The sequence below is a fragment of the Pecten maximus genome, chromosome 6 (genome assembly GCF_902652985.1).
Source record: "Pecten maximus chromosome 6, xPecMax1.1, whole genome shotgun sequence".
Classification (NCBI taxonomy): domain Eukaryota; kingdom Metazoa; phylum Mollusca; class Bivalvia; order Pectinida; family Pectinidae; genus Pecten; species Pecten maximus.
This window is the reverse complement of record NC_047020.1, coordinates 30,247,930-30,267,186: the sequence shown is the minus strand read 5'-3', so window position 1 is coordinate 30,267,186 and position 19,257 is coordinate 30,247,930. Positions and strand designations below refer to the sequence as shown.

General features: G+C 38.4%; 1 long non-coding RNA gene across 1 annotated transcript in view; it reads left to right on the top strand.

Annotated features, from left to right (window-relative positions):
• LOC117329507 overlaps positions 1–17,307 on the top strand; it is a 51,084-nt gene extending 33,777 nt beyond the window's left edge. The window contains exons 2-3 of the long non-coding RNA XR_004533224.1: positions 16,339–16,562; positions 16,962–17,307. This is a non-coding gene — a long non-coding RNA (uncharacterized LOC117329507). The remainder of the gene's footprint in view (positions 1–16,338; positions 16,563–16,961) is intronic.
• Positions 17,308–19,257: the final 1,950 nt, after the last annotated feature.

Sequence of the window (19,257 nt, the reverse complement as noted above, 5' to 3'; positions counted from 1 at the left end):
TTGTCAACAACCTTAACCTGATTTACAGAACAAATAATTGACTTGGGTTGTATATAGATGGGTTTAGCAGTGAGATTACAAATTTTTACAGGTACTTTCACATTCGATACACTATTTTTCACTTTGAGAACCCGTGGACAAACTGTATACTTAAGGTTAGAGTTATCGGATCTGTTTTCAGTGATTATAGTGGAGGTATCGGGATCGAGTCCTCTGACCATGCCGTTGATTACTGTGGACTGGTAAGGATGAACCTTAAGAACTTTCTTGTTTAGTGACCTGGTGTCGAATGTACAAGAAATGCTATCCACAGCAACCTTCCACTCGGGTGGTAAAGTAAAATTTCCGGAATTCATAAAATCTTTGACAAGTCTTATTACATTGGTACCCATCAGACATGGGCATGATTTATTGTAATTTGTGTCCGGTACTACTAGTACTAGAACACTAAAGACTTTGTCAGACAGGAATGGCAATCGGACATCACATTCTATGAAACCTTTGATCTTAAGGTTCGAACCATTGGCTACTGTCACATCAAGCCCTAAGGTTGATATATCTTGGAGGTCAGGTTCATGCGGCAAAGTTTTAAAAAATGACTCTGAGATAGTAGAGACCATTGAACCGCTGTCTATCAAGCCCTTAACCTGAACACCATCGATGAAAATGTCACCTTCATTGGATACTCCTAAAAGTCTATCCAAGATGTTGGTTTGGCCTGCTGAAGATGATTCGGTCTCCGCTTGGCCTACCGCAGAGACCGTTACTCTTTTGGGTTATCAGAGGATTTTTGTTTGTCGTGGTTAGGTTTACCTCTGTGGTTACCTCGACCACGACCACGACCTCTGCTCTGTCCTTGACCCTGGTAAGATTTGGATTGACCAGACCTAGAGTCCAGTTTCTCCAAAATCTTATCAAATTTGGAGTCAATTTGAGACGACAATTTCTCCTCTAGTGCCTTGAGTTTACGATCAAACTCCTTAGACACATCCGTGACAGATGTAGCCTGCTGCTGGTCAACCTCAGCAGTAACGTTATGGCTCTGAGCTTTTTTCTTCTTTGAAGAATCCTGGCTCTTACAAGCAGTACTTGAGCACAGGTCCAGCTCTTTCTCCACTATTCTTATCTCCCTCAACAAATGGTCAAAAGACATGATATTGTCATATTTATGACGTGTCTGACTTTTGAGGTTATCCGAATATAGAGAAGTCCAAAATTTATGCCTGAGCAAATCATTTCTTGCTCCTTTATCTACAGAACCATTGTCAATGGCTATTTGTAAATATGACTCGAGTCTACAGCCAAATGTAGTTGCAGACTCTTCCGGCTTCTGTGCAGCATTAAAAAATTCCTGCATGATCATACCATGTGTGGCCACCTCTCCAAACAACGAATCTAATCGATGCAGGATATCACGAGGTGATGCCTCACTCCCGAGTGAAATCAAAGAACGCTTCGCGACACCTCTAAGCGAACGACGTATGGCCTGTATTAGGGTACTCGGAGATATGTCTGAATCCATCATCAGACAACGAATCTCATAGCGCCAATCCATATAGGCGACATCACCCTTAAGGGACTCACCTGAGAACTGAGGCACCTTGGGAATATTTTGTTGCTTTGTGGATGGGAATTCGTACAAAGAGGCATTACCCTCTATCACTGAGCTTGTTCTCAGCCTGCGAGTTTGTGTCTCCTCACCCAGTGCAACTATCGCATATTTCCCCAAGGCATTTAATGATTTAATTAGATCTGCCTCAGTCCAGGCCCCCAATTTAACCTCCGGCTGGGCAGCAAGTTCCTCTTGAGGAGATTCTGCCATTGTTGATATATTTATATATATATATCTATATCACAAGTTCTACTATGATGAAGCTATACAGTCCTCAAAAATTTTCAATACTACACGTTTCATCCAACACCTGTCTAAAAGTGGTGAGGGATGGATTCCGTCCTTATATAAAGAAAAACAGACGAACGGCTTGCGTTTGGCTCTAGTATACTTCAACAAGTCCAAGTGGAACCGTACAGAGCTTACCCCAGCAGCTTGATTAACCTGTTGTAGGTAATCGTTCAGGATCTTAATCCTTTCGACCAAAATCGAATCCTCTGTTTCAAATATTTCAGGGTTTTTATGACCTTTAGACTTATTCCACAGCTTGATACTGTATGGAGGTATCTCCAGGAAAGTCACAGAGACTGAAGGAAACTGAGCGATAAAGCTGTTGATTTTGTCAACATTCGATTTCACATAATTTTCACATTCAGTGTTAGACCTCTGTGCTAAGGTTATGCAACCAGATTTGGACTTGTTTGTAAGGTCACAGGTACCAAGCCAAACATACACATGTATTTGACCATAGGTTCTAACAACCTGATGTAGGTTCTTAACTAACCAATTGTAACCAAATTTGAAATCGCCACCTGGCTGGCACTGAAATCTCAACGTGAAGTCATAATCATTGATTAAATCAATGTGCCTTTTTAAGTAAACACCCTTGCTGCTGCTTAACAGTAATGGGGTTTTAACCAAATTTGGAGGGGCTTCCACTGGCCTGTCCTCTACAAGGTTAGCGGTCACTTCCCCGGCCTTCAACCACGTTGGGCGCCATTTGTAGCCTTATGTGTGTGGGCAAACATCACACGGACAACTTGTATAAGTTTCAGGTTTAATCAGAAGGCCTACAAATGTATAAACATGACATGAATAACGGACACGCGACGATGGACATAACATGAACGTAAATAACCAAGACGATTACATGTACAAATGTAGGATCTTCAATAAAATAACAAGTAATATGATCATATATTTAGAAGACTTACCAGGGACGGATGACTGGTACATTGTAACATGTTGTCATGCTGAGTGCCGTGTCTGGAATGATGGAAAAGTGTGCTGGTGCAGGGTATTGACAGGTGTTTAGCATGCGCACACACTCACCTGCTCACTACAATGACCAATCAGGACAACTTCCACACATACCTTACATTCCAATGCATGACGCAGTATGAGGCGCGGGAACTTACCTGTTGGTCAGTCAACCCTGACCTGTGTTATTATATAACACAATATATATATCCAACTGGCTACACACATATTAGCAAACGTCGCGATGTTTTAGTACCTGATCGTAATATATCTTTTCTAGTTTGGCTTGAATGTGCCTGATGAACGAGCTCCTTTGGCTTTTTCTTTACTTATTTTCATCCGAGGCGTTGATTTAAGAGTTAACAGAGACGTTTAGTGGGTTGTGGTCGTTGATCGTCACGTTCCATCCCGACACAACATCGCGTTTTCCTAGCATGTAGTTGATCTGTTCACAGTGTGTGCCATAATGATAACAATGTTTGTTATCTTGGGTAATTCTCGTCGACCTCTGGAAACATCGCCAGCAAAATGTCCTTGCAGTTAGACGGATCTTGGATGGTCGAGCAGTAAAAGTCACACGTTAAAATCTTGTGAGTATATTTCCTTATATTACGTCTTCTAGGTCGTCAATGATCATGTCATTATGTGATGCGATTAATAATACATAATACACACAATTTGAATCAACATAAATTAACAAGTCAACTCTTTATAATACTGTACAAGCAAAGTGTATGTGACGTCACTAGTCAATAACCACTCAGTGGGATACCCCCGTATAGAAAAAAAGACAGTTCAGAACCTAGTGTGGATACTCTTGCACGAAATCCTGCATGGATTCTCTTATGCATGGAATTCAATAGAATAAGCTGGATTTTGACGTCTAAGTAATGGAAGGACATGTAGTTGCAGGGTCTCATCTCCGCATCTAACGGCATTGAAGCTTTGGTCAAGAGCCACTTAGAGGGATTTTACTCAAAGCGAGACGTCTCCTGAAACGATTACGCACTCATGTGTGGGCGAAACGCTCATCTTATCTGTGATGTAAGCTTTTTTCCCGTCTGAGCGTTACAGAGATCTAGACTCGTCGGTGAGCATCACACGCCTCCAACGACGTATACCAAAACTATTTTTTCCATGTCTGCGTATCCCATCAAGACGCACTTGCAGCCTACCTTGTGTAAGAGGTGGGCCGTCACAACGTCGGTGCGCGATATTTCTAATGGCACGCAAGCGAACCCTGGCAGTTTGGGCAATGGTTGGTGTACCGCAAGCGCCTTAGATAATGAATGCTTTCTCTGCAGCAGTCATGAATCTGTCGCGCAGGTGCAACAATCGAATTGCTCTGTCTTGTCTTGTCTTGTCTTGTTGTGCGGTAGTTATACGTAAGCACGTGGACATCCACTCCTTGGACAATCAGAAACTAACCTATTAGCATGAAAACGTTTATAGAGACAATTAATTGTACACTGGGCAACACCAAAATGCCGTGCAACAGCCGTTTGTCTGTGACTATTCATTAACATCGCAAAGGCTATATCTCTTTCAGCTGTATTCAGCATGGCATATGAGTAAATAGCGAACCGCGCGGGAAATTAATGTGAATTAAGGGGCATCTAAACAGCAAATCCAGTCAAAATATTGATATTGTACAGGCCTATAAATCCCTGTTATGGTGCAATGTCACAGAAGTAACATGATGAACTTTTAGTATGTATCATGGCAAACCGTGGGACTTAATGTTGACATGTAATTTGTTAAGCTGTTTGTAAATTTCAACAAAACGTAAGAAAAATGCATGTTTCAGGGGGACATAATTAACTCATTTGTATCCCATATATTACACAAACTTGCCATGTCGTTTTGCACACAAGTGTCTAAAGCACAAAATAGGAGCATTGGTTTGACCAGCTTTGACGTTATTATATGTATAAACGCTGTTTTTATTTTGACCTTGAATTGCAAATGGCGGTCGTGAATGATATCACACAAATATGGCATATAAGGAGGTATTTAAAACATCAAAAATGCTCTTATTAGACAATATAAAGTATTCTTGAAGTGGCAAGAAGACTGCTTTTATGAAAAAATGTTCAACCGTTGAGTTTGGGGTAAAATATGCCTATTTCTGAAAAAGGCTGCAAACTCACCATTTTAACAAATTGACATTCAAATGTTCATGTTACTATGATGAGATGTCTTATCTACTTTAGGCTACGTTGTTTTACGCATGTGTGATCAAAGATTTAGGCTGGTGTGAAGTCTGTTTTCATCTGTCTTGTCATTGAAGTAATCGAATGTGCGACCATCGCAATAATAATGAATCCAGTGACCATACTTGTTACAGTCAATCGTGTCCTCTTCCTTGCTTTCCTTGTTGAAGCCTGATGGATGACTGTCTGGTCGATGGGGATTGTATCGGGCAGAGTGACTCACTGCATCTCCTCTAAGACTCGTCTGCTTCAATCTTTGCTCACTCGCTGTTTCAATTTGCTTAAATGTTCCGTCAAGGTAGGCAACTTCATATGTTCCTACCATTCAATCTTTTGAATTGGGAGAAAGACACGTATTTTGCATTACTTCAAAATAAGTGACGGACACATTCTGGTACAGCTCAAAGCTATTGACAGGTTGATAAGGTTTTCATCTTTTATGTCGAATTCAATTTCCGGCTTATTGCAGCCATTCAGATTCTTCCTATCTAATGTATATATTTACGTACCCCTCCCATGTTCCTCAAATCCGTGCTAGGAGATGATATTCTGAGTTTTAGTGGGGTCCCGAGAGGATTCGACTCCGATGATATTGGGTGATAGAACTTCCCAGCTGTCGCTCCTGAAGCAGTTGCAGCTAGATGGTCCAAGCTAGACATGGTGTTACTTTATTTAATTTGAATTGCCTTGGAAATGTATTGAAATGAGTAATATATATGGATTAATTAGGTTAAGACCAAACCTTCATTGACATGGAGTACAATATATTATACAAGGCCATATGATAATCAGAAAATGTGGCATATATTGATATGAGGTGTTGCGGACTACACGTTGCTAGGTGTTACTACATACTAAACTAAAAGAAGATAATCAAGATAAAAAAAAATATCTACCTCTCCCTCTCTAGGTAAAAGGAGGTTCTGTATTTTGAGTTTCCTTACAACGGAGGCTGTGTTGCTAACCATTGATGTTCCTATACACAATAAAGATAGTGCAGTAGAGTGCATGCCATGTACAAAATACATTAAAAAGGGCTAGAATGAAAAAGTATTGAATTTGAAAGTTAAAACATTAAAATATTTAAGTGAATTGGTGGTATGAGTGGGTGTAGCAAAGAGGTGACCAACGTTCCAATAATCAATATGGCGTCGAAAGCCCGGGAATGGCTGTCACTTTCAATAGACCGGAACGTGATAATGGAACCCACAATAAATTCACTGGTGTGGGGGCTTTGTCTCTACTCACGGTACCGGAGCAGTTACTTAGAGATGTTTCTCGTTTACTCGAGCACAATACACGTTCTGTTCTGTCACATATAAAAGCTCCCAAAATGGCACTGTTGTCCTGTTCTGCGGTATCATTTCCCTTGGTGTTCTTGTGAGTACTTTGCGAATTCGGGCTACACAAAAACAGTTCATTAGTGAAAAGGATATCATTAAATAGCAAATACTAAGCCGGTGATTTCAGAATCGTTGCAGCGATCTGCTCGGCGGACTTCAAGCTTAAGCAAGCACTTTTCTCTAAATAATGTTTATATCCTGTATTTTTAAACATTTGTTTGTGTTTCTCCTGCTAATACTTTAATGTCGGTTTATTTTGACAAGAAGCAATACTTTCTTGTTTTTATATTTAACACTCATTGGATCCGTTTATAAGCATGTCAAATTTTTGCACCTTTTCATTGATGCTTTCACCCATCCACTGCATTCCCTCAACCGAAAAAGTGTCTATACGTTTACACTTGTATGTATTATACCTTAGTTTGGACTTGAACGGTTCCTGGATAAAGGCTTTGTTTGTCCGTTAAACATTATCTCAGTCGCATTGAACCTCTTAGAACCGTCGATGACGTTACGTCCTTAAGATGATAACATTTTGTGCAGTTTGATGTGTTTAATCATTTTTCCCTGATTTATCTTCCTATATCATTTTCGTACTGTAGATCTTTGTTCAGATGTGCATCAAGCTTTCGGCGAGGCCGCTTGTAATATTGATACAAATACTCATTGAAGCTGTTTTACCAGTTTTTGAAATATACTAAACATAATGGATTAATGTCCCCCAGGATGAACCTCTATATCCCTATATGATTCTCTAGTTTTTGGTTTATTTTCATATCTAACACGGATAAAAGTTTATATGGTTATTAAATGTGTGCCAATTGTTTTAACTAGCTGACCATTTCTCTCTTTCCGATGAAGCTCCATCCATCTTCATCTACAACTTCTGTAATGAAGACCTGATGGACATATATTAAGCTGTCAATTTCGACATTCTTTTGATCTACAGAAGTCGCATTTGTGTCCATGTAAGGAACACTTTTTGACTCGTACAACGGCCAATCTTGTAGCTTTGGTCAGATCTTATCTTCATTTCTTGCTTGATTTTATACACGACAACATGATAATACACGTGATAATACCTATTGTGATACTGCTCGCTTCGTAAACATGTCAATCTTCCAACAATCGTCAGCAGTGAGAATGATACTCTACACTTCCTGTATACCTACAAGTATTCATGGTTATCTATATCCAGTAAAGAGTGACTGGGTTGTATTTGTATTTTTTTACCGCCAAAACAACTGAAACAGCTATAAAAACAATATATATATATATATCATCATTTTGAATGCAAACTAGACGCTTTTGCCTCTGATCATATTTATTTAAATATGGTAAATAAAAGGAATGTTATATTTCATTATCTACTAACATTTATACATTTTCAGAAAGCTAAACAGTGTTAATTGTTGTTATACATTCTGTTTCATTCATTATGAAGCATTTTTGTTTCTTAGATATTATGAGAAACAAATAAATGATAAATAAAAGGTAGAATCAGAAAATTGAAGGGAAAAAGAGTATAAAATAACCACTTCCTGTCTATTTCATACGACAAATAGATGACAAGAAGAAAGGGCTAGACACATAGTTTCTAGATGCTTGAATACAAAACAGCGTGGAACATTGGGTCGTCTCAGCTGTGAAGTTGTGGTGGTACAATTGGAATTATACTGGACACTGACTAGACAAAACATACGAAGATTTGACATCACCAGACTTTCATTTTTGGCTTCCACACGCGAAGCATGTGCTTCAGGCATGTAGACTAATTTTAGTGACACGTGCGTGCAGACGACAAGGTTTTCAAGCACAAATTTCAAATATCCAGGTTAAGGTAGTAAGCTCTGATAGAAATCACTGGCGAGGACTATGTCAAAACGGAAAATATGTTTTTACTGACGCTTAACTTCATGATTTTGGTTTGTTTTTGTTTAACGTCTTATTAACAGCCAGGGTCATTTAAGGACGTGCCAGGTTTTGGAGGTGGATGAAAGCCGGAGTACCCGGAGAAAAACCACCGGCCTACGGTCAGTACCTGGCAACTGCCCCACGTAGGTTTCGAACTCGCAACCCAGAGGTGGAGGGCTGGTGTTAAAATGTCGGGACACCTTAACCACTCGGCCACCGCGGCCCCTAATCTTAACTTCATGAACGAAAAATTTCCTAGCATATTTTAAAGGGGGAGTTTTGGAGTATGGTGAATACATATATAGGCTTGTCACCATGGAATGCTTGATAGCATGTTGGTATGATTATATCAATGTTTATATAATTGTAAGGATTGCTAATAATGGATCATTATTGTTCCAATTGTTACTGATGTTCTACTCATTTTACAGTTATTGTTATGTAGTTTAATGATACAAACATATTTAGTAACATTTCAACCTTGGTATCATCGGTCTAATCATTACATATCCTATTAATATCAGATTGTAATCCTTTACAATGTATAATTAATATCTACCCTCCTGTGTGTCCATCCAAACATCTCTTCGTGAAATGAGATGGCCATTGGATGTATCACTGATATTTGGTACAACGTACAGTTGTATTCTGATGCCATTTCTTAAAATGAATCTCTCCTCATTGTTAGATATGACACGTGAATACAACTGTTTAAACAGAGGAGATATTCATTGTAAGCGATTTCACAAGAATACAATTGTTTAAACAGAGGAGAGATTCATTGTAAGACATGTCATCTGAATACAACTGTTTAAACAGAGGAGATATTCATTTAAAATATCTGTCAAAAAATGCCGTTCATACACCAGTGAACAACAAAAAAATAACAATTATTTCTTAAACAACTCTTAAAACAGAGGGGAGATCGATTGAACGGGATAACATCATAATTTAACTGTTAAAACAGAGGAGAGTTCGATTGAACGAGATAACATCATAATTTAACTGTTAAAACATAGGAGAGATCGTTTGTAAGAGATGACACCTGATTCCAACTGTTTATACAGAGGAGAGTTTCATTGTTAGGGATACCATCAGAAGAATACAACTGTTAAAACAGAGGAGAGATCGATTGAACGGAATAACATAAGAATTTAACTGTTAAAACAGAGGGGAGATCGATTGAACGGAATAACATAAGAATACAACTGTTAAAACAGAGGAGAGATCGATTGAACGGAATAACATCAAAATACAACTGTTAAAACAGAGGAGAGATTTATTGAACGGGATAACATCAGAATACAACTGTTAAAACATAGGAGAGATCGTTTGTAAGAGATAACATAAGAATACAACTGTTAAAACAGAGGAGAGATCGTTTGTAAGAGAAAACACCAGAATACAACTGTTAAAACAGAGAGGAGATTTATTGTAAGGGATGGCACCAGAATTTAACTGTTAAAACAAAATATAAGTGTTAATACTGATTAGAGATTCGTGGTAAGATATGATTCCAGGATAAATCACTGTGACATTTGCGCTAGTCATGGGGGATATTCATGGTCAGAAATGACATTTAGCGTCCTCAACTTGAACTTTGTTTATTTGTGTATAGTATTTTTGTTTCTTTTATTTTTTGCTTTTCCTTTTTTTAACATTTTTTTTTACCTTTAGATGAAATTGGTGTTTTTTTAAAGAGGAAGATCTGAAAGGTTTTAGATGACATATGCCATTTTCGCGATAAGATGAATGAATGCATAGCACGCACAACGAAATGGCATGTTCTTATTCTTTCGGAGAACGCCTACATTTGCAATCGGAATTGATTTATATCATTGCAGATTTTGTGCCTTCCACAGAATTACAAAAAATCCTCGTATTCTTCAAAATGTCAAACTTGATACATGTTTATGATCTGTCCTAGTTTATGTAATATTATTACCGTTTGCAAGGTTTGCTAGATTGGATCAAGCTAATTAGCTACATATTGGTCCTAAAGGCCTCGGTTCACTTGAACCGTCCTATTAAAATGATATAAACGCGTCGTCCATTACCTTAGAATCTCCTACGTTACACAGGATAAGAGAATACCAGATCACTTCTGCCATCTTAGCAGTGAAGTTAGATAAAAACAAACACATTTAACTTGTCACTTCAGTTTCAGTAATCCGCCCTAAGCTGTTGACGATGCTAGTGTATCCAACGCCCTACCAATGGCTCTAATTGACAGGAACAGTAGTGGCGAGATGTGTTAGCCCAAGCTCGGTAATGAAAAGCTTCTGAAACGACATTAAAACTGCAGGAGGACATTAGACTTGCTTAAGCCTAAAGTACACCTCGGCACACGGAAGTCATTAGTAAATTGCGCATGCGTCACTTTCTCCTCAAATGGCAGTATAATATAAGCGCGTAATTTGAGAATAGCGTGCTATAGAGTTAAAGATGGCGGCTAGGGAGCGGTGATTGCTCCCCAATGATTGAAAAGGTAGTTAATCAAGAGGACTCGAATCTGTAAATGTTTTTTCTTCTCCCTATCTTTCTAGATATATTTCAACAGGATTACCCACAAAATACGACATAAGAACTAACATCATTTCCTCGGACATGACATGCGACATGTGCCCAAGAGTATCGAATGTTAGCAGGTGATTTATAACGGTGCTCTTTCGTCGAGGATAGAGAAGATTTAGCTATTCTAATTTACAGATTTAAAAAAAATGGCCAAGCCAAATGACCATGATACGGCTCCACTTAATTATGAAAGTTAATCATCAAAATAAAAAAAAATGTAATTATTACTAATTATTTATTCCACAATACATAGCTAAAACAATGTCATTATGTTCAAAACAGTTCTCGGAATATTATTTATACACTAAATTGTCTAAGATACATGTTGTGCAAAATTTTAGTATCATACTAGGACTAAAAACGAATTTGTTTTTGTATAGAAATCATTTTAATAGTTTTTGTAGTAATTTTTTTTGGGTTGTCGGAAAATGTAAAAAAAAAAGTTCTAAAAAAACCCAAGAAGGTTGAAATATATTTTTCGTTTGATTTGCAAAGCATAATGCAGAGCAAGCCTCTTTTACCGAATGTGGATGTGAAATGTGAGTGTGGATTCTCTCGTGGTGTACGAATCGTCACTGAAATTCCGGCGTACACTGTCTCTTTACATTGAAAAAAGCTGGAAAGCTCTTTGGTCACGTTTGCAGCGGAAGCTGATATCCAATCCATAATCGGTACAAACGGAAGGACTCCAACAATTGCACTTTTCTACACGACCTTAGGACTCCCTTTAGTATCCTCTACTACTCCATACGACATGAGAAATGCTGACAACTGCTGTACCAAAACCATAGACTGCAGCTTTCTAACGTTGTACTTTCTACTAGGTGGTGCCTTTAGGTCGGCATTCTAAAACGCCAAGTCTGTTATACAGGTAAGCACACGGTCGGTCAGTTAGTACCTAAATTTATATGTAAAGGAGTATGTGTATCTTATCTTTATTCAATCCAATGATATTAATGAGTTGATACACTAAATGTGAAGTTTACAAACTAGTGAAGCGGTTCAGAATATACATGCATATTCAACTATCTTTTAAAATGATCCAATACCCGTAAGTAAGAAACTGACTAAATCATGGGGTTAGCGCACCCGCTCTGATCAGCACAATACTGGTGATTGCGACTTTCCATCAGAGTTGTCTTTTTATCAAATGCGTGTCGTCGGCTTATTTGTGAACCCTCGCCTCTTTTTATACAATTATGGTTTGGTGTTGGTTTTAATTATTCTATACCTATCAAGCTATTGCTATAAAAGGGAGGACTTCCGTTTTTGTGAGATGCATGTGTGTGGTGAATGTGTGCGAGTTTTGAGAGCCTGAAGTATATTGGTATTTTCTCCACTGATGCCGACTTTATAGTGCTACCCTATGGTAGCATACTGCCGAAGACATACAGAAGGACACCGCACTCGGTCATAATATACTTTAAATTACTGGAACAGACTCAAAAGTACAGTAATATAAAGATCGTGACCGATTTGGACCTTGGTATTCTTCTATTTTCTCATTAAGGTTTTTACTCCTCTGCAGTGGTCCAGCGTTCCGTGCCTAACTGCGATTGTCCAGCGTTACTTACTCCTTTGTAGTTGTCGAGCGTTCCGCACTCCTCTGCAGTTGTCCAGCGTTCCGCACTCCTTTGTGGTTGTCTAGCGTTCCGCACTCCTCTGTGGTTGTCCAGCGTTCCGCACTCCTCTGTGGTTGTCCAGCGTTCCGCACTCCTCTGTGGTTGTCTAGCATTCCGCACTCCTCTGTTGTTGTCCAGCGTTACTTACTCCTCTGTGGTTGTCCAGCGTTCCGCACTCCTTTGTGGTTGTCGAGCGTTCCGCACTCCTCTGTTGTTGTACAGCGTTCCGCACTCCTCTGTGGTTGTTCAGCTGTCCGCACTCCTCTGTGGTTGTCTAGCGTTCCGCACTCCTCTGTGGTTGTCTAGCGTTCCGCACTCCTCTGTTGTTGTCCAGCGTTCCGCACTCCTCTGTGGTTGTCTAGCATTCCGCACTCCTCTGTTGTTGTCCAGCGTTACTAACTCCTCTGTGGTTGTCCAGCGTTCCGCACTCCTTTGTGGTTGTCGAGCGTTCCGCACTCCTCTGCAGTTGTCCAGCGTTCCGCACTCCTTTGTGGTTGTCTAGCGTTCCGCACTCCTCTGTTGTTGTACAGCGTTCCGCACTCCTCTGTGGTTGTTCAGCTGTCCGCACTCCTCTGTGGTTGTCTAGCGTTCCGCACTCCTCTGTGGTTGTCCAGCGTTCCGCACTCCTCTGTGGTTGTCCAGCGTTCTGCACTCCTCTGTGGTTGTTCAGCTGTCCGCACTCCTCTGTGGTTGTCTAGCGTTCCGCACGCCTCTGTTGTTGTCCAGCGTTACTTACTCCTCGGTGGTTGTCCAGCGTTCCGCACTCCTTTGTGGTTGTCTAGCGTTCCGTGCGTCTCTGAGGTTGTCCAGCGTTACGTACTTCTCTGCGATTGACCAGCGCTTCTTGCCTTGCTCCTCTGAGGTGTTATACTGGTGTCAAGCCGCGTTCCTGTCAGTGATAGACTTATCTTTAATTTGTTTGCACGCCGATTGTTTCACCATTACACCAGCTAGGGGTACTTTTGTAACAATCGACTCGTGTCTCAGGCGTTTTGTCTGTCACATTCACAGACGCCTATTTGTCTTTCCTTATCCACTCACCACCTTGCTATCAGTTTCCTCTACTGCTTCTGGTGTGAGTTTCGTACTCATGATATTTTAAACATTTTATATCTATCTCGTGTTATATGAACTATGGATGGAGTTTTTTCTTGCTTGGTGAATATATAAAAGACATATAATATATAAGCATATTTCAAAACAAATTGAGAGTTAAAGTTAATTCAGAATAAATTGATAACTGCACCATACAGATGTTCGTCCTTCTAGGACTCGTCAGTGATGTTATGGACACCATACAGCTGTTCGTCCTTCTAGGACTCGTCAGTGATGTTATTGACACCATACAGCTGTTTGTCTTTCTGAGACTCGTCAGTGATGATAGGGACACCATACAGTTGTTCGTCTTTCTAAGACTTGTCCGTCATGTTAGGGACCTCATGCAGTGACTTAATTCTTCTAGGACTCGTCAGTGACGTGTTGATGACCTAAAGTGTTCATACCTGGGAGACAACCACAAACATTTGAAAATGGTCGAAAGAAATGTCAAATCCTGGATGGTGAGACGACAACCCATAATTCAATCAATTTCATATTATACAATGTTGGATATCAAACTATATGGTTCAGCACACGTGATCTGACCAATGTCACTATTTAAATGAATTAAAACGTGAAATGTTACGATCAACTTTAGGACCTGTAAAGTCCACCAGCATTGTCTATCACCTGCAATCTAAAATGATTGTACAAAAGATACGTATTATATGAAACAAATTGAGAGTTAGATAGAGTAGAGTCAAAATAAATTAAACTGCACCGTAAAGGCATGGCGATGGGAGGTGTTTTCAACACGGTGGGTGTATTTCAGTCTGAAACATGAATATTGATTTTGATCATTTTAAAACCAAAATGTCATTTTATCTACTGTTACTGGTAAAAGTAATATTAATTAAACAATCCGCATTTTATTGTCCGCTCGGCTGACATGCATCTTGCAGTTGTATTGTATTTGGATATGTTGGTGGAAGAATATAGATAACTTACGATACTCTATTTAAATGAATATTTGTTTTGTGGAAGTATCTTTCAAATGTTCTGACCAGTTGCAGCTGCAACTATACAGGGAATCTATTATAACAGACTTCTATTTTTCCCTTTTAAACTACCATAGTTGTTTTGTCGTTCTAGGACTCGTCAGCTGTACTAATATCAAAACAGATAATGTCGTTTTTCTAGGTCGATAAGGCCTTTGTTTATTACAGTCTTTATTGTTCCAGTAAGTAAATATGACCTGATTTATTTATTAGTATTACGCTTCCAGTCGACTCAGCTGTAATTCATTACATGACAGGGTAGTGCAGCAAATGTCGTGTGTAAGTTGTCAGCGCCGGAATGGCAGCTCCGGCTGTATGCTCCCCAGGGTGTCGAGGAAAACATTGACTGGCTGCTAAAGGACCAATAAACAGAAATGATAAATTGTGAACCACTTTAAGACGGCTGTATTGCTGAGGTACAGCGGTATATAAAACTATTAAAAAAATTATTATTATTAGTTATTAAGGAATTGTTCGCATGATCCTATGCTTCATCAGATCTATAGATACATGCATCACAAAACTTTCAGTTGGTTTGTGTCTCATTAGACGTCCATTTCAACACCTATTCACGCATGTGGAGTATAAACAATCCTTCTGCGGCTGCGCAAAAACGTAGCTGCAGCATATGCATATGATGTTAGTAACACCCCGTCTGGTTCGACAGCTGAAGTAATTACAATAATTTGGCTTAAGATGAGATTGAAAACCGCAACACAACCAAACTAATGACCTGTTCGTTCTCATTATCGGAATTCCAGGGGATTATCGTAACTCAAATGTACACGCATACAGAGCATCGTCCTCCGTAATATCACGTCTTTAGTGTCCTGTCCTCTGATCCCATCTAGTCAATAATAAGTGGGAATGAAAGGCAAGATGGGACTGTTTTAGTAACGCTCACCGACATCCAGAAAATATTAGACTGTATTTCACAGAATTTAATCCTTCCATAGCAAGTATCATTAAACGAATTAGCAACAACAATAGTCTGACGGACCATTGTTGACGGCTTATCCTATTGTTGGACCATGCGTTACCAGTAGGAGACACGATAGATGAAGCTGTCCTTTCAAGACTACATATGCGGCAATACCGCCATTAAGCACGTTCACATTTTAAGATTGATAGATCAGCTTAATTGTTCTGCATGTTATCAAGGTTCTGCAGTGTATTAATGCCTGACGGAATACATCGGCTAATTGTTGACACAAAAACAGTCGTAAACAGTCCCTCGAGGAATTTCTAATTTATGGTAAGTTACGCGAGAGGACAATTTACCGATTGCCATTTGACCGCGAACATTCCCCCCCACACGTGCTTTATTGTGATGTATAACGTATTAATGGGATATGTGCAACAGAAAAAAATATCGAAATCGCGAAACTAAACCCTCTTGAGAATAACCAGAACATATTATACTATATAGAAAATTAATTTGATATGATTTCTGTTTCAGGTTCCCTTCATATTCAGACGAATCATCTTAACACACAAATGATGCATCCTGTTGACATTTTACAAACAGATGACCTTTACTCCATACATCTAAGCTAATCAACCCAGTACTTCTTCAAACATGTTGTCGATGAAGCAGAAGATTAAATGCACATGTACACAATGTCGTGTAAATATTGTTAATATTTTGGCCTCGTGATATCAATTTTTCCTTTTCACGTGTCGCTATTCTTTTGCTGTTTTTAGACCTATAACAAGGATGACTATCAATCTGTGAGTACTGAGGTACCAAACACCGGCAGGACGTGTAACAGAACTGTACCTGGTGTAATGAAATTGTGTAATATATACGATACGAACATGGAGGAAATAAGACGACGGCATGGAACTCATGTAAACAATCCTTTTCATCTTGTCAGACGATTCCTGTGTGCCGACACACTGACGCCAGTGAACAGGATGTCGGATGGGTAAGTCTGTATATTAATTCATTTCTGGTCAAATCTATTTCGATCCCGTTCTCTAGCGGGGAATCTCTTGCCTTAATGACAACTTCCTGCTCTAGACTGGTGAGACGTCACAGTAAATTACAGACTTCAAAATCTCAAACTGCAAACTGATTCATGGCTTCATCGCTTGTTGTTGATGTAAACTTCTTCCCTGTACATCACAAATCCAAAATAAACTGATAGTTTTTACGGTTCTCTTTTCTTTATGTTTAAATGTAATTCCTCTACCGAAGATGTGAATAAACCTTTTGTTGAAAGGATTCTACAAAATAGGCAATATATTAGCACCTTTCAACACAAACTGAGATTTAGAGCCAAAATGAGTTAATTGCTGTTTTTTTCTTTTTTTGGACTCATTAGGCCCTTAACATCACTGACCACACCGAAGTTATAAAAAGTACTCAAGATGATCCTGTCTGTCGGTAGGAATGTCAGAACAATTATATAAGCCGTGTTATGACGTAACAATAAAAAACAAATAACACTTGTGGCAGGACAATTGATAACCATTTACTTATTATCTGTCATGCTTATTTTCATGATTACCCTCAGATTGGTCAATATAAAGCTATTACAATGAACTATTTCTTATTTCCTTTTAAAGCGGGTATTTCGATACCTGGCGTGCTGTAGAGGGTTATAGTATATTGAAGAAGATATGATGCACTATGCACAAAAAAGCAAGTAACACCTCGGTCAATGGTAAACATGTTTTTATTAAAATGATTCAATACACGTTTAGATGTTGGCAGTAATTAAACGAACATTCGTATATTTGCAGACAACAATTTAAGCCTTGATGAACCTATGTAAATAATGACCGATATAGACATGCACGGATCTACATGATATACATATTCAGATCAGACGTTAATGAAATTATGACTTGTATTTTCAAGTGATTTAATTTGTATGTCTAATGATGCTTAAAGCAAAGGCTGATGACGTCTTAATTGATGAACTCAAAACCACATATTAAAGTGTAAGACGACTGAAAGATTTGTATTTCTATACAAGATGCACGTACTTTCATGTAGCCTTCTCGGAAAAATACACTATCTTGTAGCAAACATGACCACACATATTCTTGTAGCATACAAATAGTTGAAGCAAACAATATCATACAGATGGTTGTAGCAAACAGTATCACACAGGCTCTTGTAGTTAACATTATCATACATATGCTTGTAGCTAACATTATCATACAGATGCTTGTAGGAAACAGTATCACATAATTATGCTCTTTTAGAAAACAGTATCAAACAGGCTCTTGTAAACAGTTTCACACAGACGCTTGTTACAAAGACTATCAAGCAGATTCCTGTAGAAAACAGTATCATACACGCTCTTGTAACACACACACTTTAACCATAGATTCAAATAGGGTTTAGCGAGGTCGCCATACCTGTTTTAACATTGGTATTATTTAATCTATACATCAATATTTACATTCTGTGTTGCAATTGCCTATATGTCGTAAGTAAACCAAATTTTTGATACGATAACTGTAAACTGCAATTTACAGTGATTCGGTCAGTGTAGGAATACAGCTCCGTGTGCTGTAGGTTACAAAACAGGTCTACAGTGTTTTCTGAATTTGTTAGGATTTAGTCATATAAGCCACCAAAAACAAAAAACCAACCTCGCAACCTTATGACGTTAATACTATTTTATAAGGAACGAGGTGTCACAAAATAATTATAAGCACTATTATAGATACGAAATTATTGTCAACGTCGTCACACTCACATGGGCTGGTTTCCGAATTCTGAGAAATGCAAGACAACACAAAAAAGTGAAGCAGGAACACGACTTTAATTTCAAACAATAAGAAAATATGCAATTATGAACAATTTTACGATATCCACACATGTATGTGAAATATAAAATAAAGCTTTTTATCTTATTAGCTAAAATCATTTGATGAGTGTGTCCTTTACGATGACACGAGGAACTTTATCTTTTTTTTTCCCGGAAAATTCGTCTGTTTTTGGCTTGATCTTAATGACGTCATTTATACAAGAAGCGGCATATTCAAACACCTTTGCTTCAATCAAGAACCAACCATATGAATGTAATTTTAAGCATTGAATTGTTATCATATGCTAGTATACAGTTGATATGAAGACAATTTTAGTGACTGATAAAAAGAATGTCGCCCGTTATTTATAACAAAAATTATAAATGCTTTATCATTATGTAGTAAAGTCTATGTTATGCATTCTTTACATGTTTACACCGTTGTTATACAATCATCTACATCATTTCTATGTGTAAATTTATTTCATGTCTATACTACATAAACAACACTGTCATATAAAGATATATATAGATAGGTTCCCCAGTATCGTTGGGGAACATGTTTACTTGTTTTACATACAAACGTATCGAGTTTAAATTCTCCATACGTAGTAACTAAATTCTTTGAGCCGAATCACTACGCGACAAAATAAAGTTCGTAATAAAAGAAATTATACATGTTTTAGATGAATGGCGTTTGTCTGATGCAATATATTTGTAAATAATCTATTTGAAGAAATGAAATTTTAGTAGATCAATCATTATGTTTGTGTTTTTTTAAAAAAAAGTTTAGAACACTTGTTTAAATGACTCCGCGCAAGTATTCAACAGATGACATCGTGAAGTCGAACGTAAC